We start from the raw sequence: 4,141 nt of genomic DNA on the forward strand, positions 1-4,141 counted from the left end.
TTTTCTTTCTCCCGGCTTGGTTTTTTGGCCTTTCTGTCACGAGGAGTTTTTGGCGGGGGGCCCGCCCACCCGTTCACCCTTTTTCTCTTTCCTTCTTTCGGGTTTCTTCGCCGCCCTTCCCCTCCCCGCCCCCGCAGCCCCGAGGCGCGCGTCGTGCCCCCGGCTGGGGCGGGCGGCGGTGCTGTCCGCCTTGTGGTCAGAGCGCGGTACTGCAGCCCCGCACGGGCAGGCAGCCGGGCGGCCGCCGAATTGGTACTCGTGTGCGGCGGGTGTCGCGGACCGGCTTGACCTTCTCAAGGTGGCGGACAAAAAGGGCGGGAAAATTAGGGCCCCGCGGTCCGTCTAACCAGACTGCCTGAACGAAACCCCGAAGGCACGCGCGGCTCCCGCGGATTTTCTGTGGCGTTTTCAAGCGCCTCGGACGCGGGCTGTGAGCTCAGCGGCCTCGCGCGGCCGTATTTTAATGAATTTTTACCAGGCATCGGCGTAAACGCCTCTCTCTGCCGGGGGGGGGGAGGGTCCTCTTTGGCGGCCATGTTGGGAGTGGCGTGTCACGAATGTCGCGGACTTTCTGTGACCTTCTCAAAATGTCGGACAAAAAGGGCGGGAAAATAAGGCCCCGAAGTCCGTCTATCTAAGTTGCCTGCGCGGCACCCTATATCCGGCGCTGCTTTTGGGGGATATTTTGTGGCGTTTCAAGTGCCTGGGACGCGGGCTGTGAGCTCAGCGGCGCCTCACGCTGCCGTAGTTTAATGGATTTCTGACAGGCATCTGCGTAAACGCCTCTCTCTGCCGGGGTCTTCTGTGGCGGCCATGTTGGGTGTGGCGAGTCGCGAATGTCGCGGACTTTCTCTGACCTTTTCATAATGGCGGACAAAAGGGCGGGAAAATAAGGCCCCGCGGTCTGTCTAACCAGATTGCCTGCACCGCACCGCGACGCTGGCGCGCCCCGCTTGGATTTTTTGTGGCGTTTCAAGCGCCGCGGACACGCTCTAATGGCTCAGAAGAGGGGCGGCCCGTTTTAAATTGGAGAGTTTTTCAGGCATCTGAGTAGGCGCCTCAGTCGGTCGGTGGGGGGGGCGGGGGCCTCCTCAGTCGCCATGTTGAGAGCGCCGTGTCGCGGACTCGCTTGACCTTCTCAAGGTGGCGGCATAAAGGGCGGATAAATCGAGGTGCCCCGTAAGTCTGCCACCTTGTGGGCAGAGAGCGGTACTGCAGCCCCCCGAGCCACTGCCCGGCCCGTCGCCGCCGGGGCCGGGGGGCGGGGGAAGGACGACTGCCGAGCGAGGGAAGGGCGAGGGGCGGGAGCGAGCGCGCGGGTGGGGCGTTGTCCTTAAATAGAGGGGAGGGGAGAAAGGGATTCGGGAGCGCGAAGGGACGCGGTCGGTTGAGAAAAATGGCGCGGAGGGGCGGCCCGGCGGGGCCGGTTTCGGCGGGCGGCGGAGGCGCGTTCGCAGCGCTCCGCGGGCCGGGGGCAGCGGGCAGGGCCGGGCGAGCGGAGTCGGAACAGGGCTGCACCCCACGAGCCCCGGGCGCTCCCCTCTCCAGGCGGTGCAAGCGACGGCGTGCCGGAAAATCCCGGCGAGGCAGCGCCGGGCGCTGTGCAGGCGGTGCAGGAGGCGGAGCGGGCTCCGGGTGCTCCCCGCCCTTTCGGCCGCCGCCTTTGGAAGGTCGGGCCAGGCGCCCGTCCCGTCCCTCCGGCTCCATCTCTGGGAACTTCTCTCTGCCTTCACAGCTCCATGCCGGAGAGTGGCAGAAAGGTCCCTGCTGCTTGCCCTGTCCTCGGTGGGCAGAGAGCTCTGACCTCCGCCGGATGGGCTGGTGAGTATTGGATCAATGCTTTTATGTATTTAGTGACCTCTACAGATTTTTTTCCCCAGGTTTTTTGAGTTCACAGAATCATGGAATAATTCAGGTTGGAAGTGACTCCAAAGATCACTTCATTCCAAGCCTGCTGCCAGGGGCAGGGACATTTTTCCCTAGAGCAGCTTGCTCAGAGCCTCATCCCAGAGCACCAATGGGCCTTGAACACTTCCAGGCACGGGGCAGCCCCAGCATCCCAGAGCAACCTGTGCCAGCCAGGTGCCAGAGGAGGAAGAAAGCCCTTCCCACCGGGAGCAGAGGCTGCTGCAGCTTCGTGCAGCCTCGTGTCACCGAGTGTGTGAGACAGAAAGGCCCTTCCCGTGGAGGGATAACAGCACTGAAAGATCTTTTTCGGGAAAAGTAGAGCGATGGAACACCAAAGTAGCCTTCGGTTCTTCCAGCAGGTTTGGGAACAACTTGAAGGAGGAGCAGAGCTGGCCTGGTGCCTGCCAGCTCTGCAGGCAGTGGGGATGGAGAAGCAGCAATTTTCTGTCTTCTCGGCCGAGTCTTTAAAAATGAGGCGCTTTTCTGTAGCTCCTTTTCAAGCATTACATGAAAGTTCCCCCTAGAAGTCCAAAGGCAGCTTTTTCTTAGCAGAAGGAAGTCAGGAAGAGGCAAAGCAGGCAAAGACATCAGAGTAGCCTGGATAAAAACCATGGCTAACCCTTTTTTTCCCCCCCTCTTCCAAACAGCCGATTCTGACGTGCTCACCAGAGATCTGCCTGGGAGGAAAAGCAGAGCCAAGCACTGAGAACTGACAAGTGAGCTCCGGTGAGGACTGCCGCTCCCCCTGCCTTGGTGTGGGACCTCCTGAGCTCCCCTTCCTGTGCTGGGAGTGTTTCTCCTCTCATCCAGCCAAGCCAGAGACCTCCTAGGGAACAAGCAGGGAAGGTTTGAGCACCGAGATCTCCCAAGTAAGAAGTGACGTGACAAAAGGAAATGGCCTCAAGTTGCAGCAGGGAAGGCTTAGGTTGGATTTGAGGAGAAATTTCTTCACTGGAAGGGTGGTCAGGCCTAGGAGCAGGCTGCCCAGGGAAGCCCCCATCCCTGGAGACATTTCAAGGGTGTCCAGATGTGGTGTTTAGGGACCTGGTTTGGGAGGGGCTTGGCAGTGCTGGGGCACCAGCTGGGCTCAGTGACCATAGAAGGCTTTTCCAACCTAAAGGATCCTATGGTTCTGAACAGCCTTGACCCCTCTGGCTCAAAGACAGCACCTGGATGTGGAGGGAGGGAGGGAAATTCTCTCTTCACATGTGCCAGTTCATCTGTGAAACTCATCCCGGCAGGACAGCGCGAAGACTGAAAGAGTAAGAAGATGTGGGGTGCAGTGGAGAATGTGGCAGGAGCATCCAACACACAAGTGCACTAGTTTTGCTTTTTGCTTGGATTGAAACTCAGAAGTTGTAAGGAGTTTGGGAATGAGATGGGATGTTTGAGAAGAAGAGGAAGGAGGAGAAGAAGCAGAAAAAATTATTGTTACAGTCCTGGCAAAATCTTTTGTTCTAGCTAATAAAAGAAGTTTGAAAAAAAAAAAAAGCAAAAAATGTGGTTTCTTTCATTCAATATTATATTCTTTGGTGGTATATGGTGTGTTGTTTTATTTCGTGGTATTATGAACTCTGTGTAATTTGTTTTTTGAGTGAGGCTAACTTTATAGATGGGTTGGTTTTTATTTGAGGTAGGATTAATTTCAGTAGGTTTCTTTATTAGACTTGGGATCTTTTTGGGATTTTGGTTTTCTTTTTTGTATGTATAAACAAAGAGATTTGGTAGGGCTAGCTCGGCTGCTGGAGTTTTGGGTGTTAATTTATTAGATGGCTTTTGTTAGATGCAGTTTTTAATTTTTGAAAGTTTTTTTAAAAAGGTAGTGGTTTTAAGGTGTTTTTTAAGAATTGATTGTATTGTTTCATGCTCTTTGTAGTTGGTGTACGATAAGGGATATGGTGTACTGCTTGAGTGTTACTGTTTTAGTGTTCCTATGTTCCGATTCATTTCTGGTATGATGGGTTTTTTAGTTTTATCTTTGGGGACAGGGCATTTTTCTGGTTGGTTTTTATAGGTAACATTTTTTTAAATTTGGGTAGTGGTATTTTTTAATATTTTAATAGTTCTGATTTTTTAATATTATGCTTTTAAGTAGTTTTTTTTAAATTATAGGATAACTTTTATAGATTATTGGTTATTTGTGTGTTAGCATAAAGGTGGAGCTTTGGGGGCTTTTTGTAGTAATGTTTGGGGTCAGTTGCAGTTTTGAGTTGAGTGAGTTGGTTTGATTTTT

General features: G+C 53.9%; 1 long non-coding RNA gene across 2 annotated transcripts; it reads left to right on the top strand.

The window, feature by feature from the left end:
* Positions 1 to 1,058: 1,058 nt before the first annotated feature.
* LOC115484041 (uncharacterized) lies at positions 1,059 to 3,846 on the top strand. Of its 2 annotated transcripts, none has more exons than XR_007780815.1 (3): positions 1,059 to 1,179; positions 1,736 to 1,821; positions 2,556 to 3,846. It is a non-coding gene; the product is annotated as an uncharacterized LOC115484041 (long non-coding RNA). The 2 variants fall into 2 exon arrangements; XR_007780814.1 differs by lacking the exon at positions 1,059 to 1,179 and adding an exon at positions 1,327 to 1,386 and having other exon boundaries at positions 2,556 to 3,845.
* The last annotated feature ends 295 nt before the right edge of the window (positions 3,847 to 4,141 follow it).

This window comes from Serinus canaria, unplaced genomic scaffold (genome assembly GCF_022539315.1).
Source record: "Serinus canaria isolate serCan28SL12 unplaced genomic scaffold, serCan2020 HiC_scaffold_533, whole genome shotgun sequence".
Taxonomy (NCBI): domain Eukaryota; kingdom Metazoa; phylum Chordata; class Aves; order Passeriformes; family Fringillidae; genus Serinus; species Serinus canaria.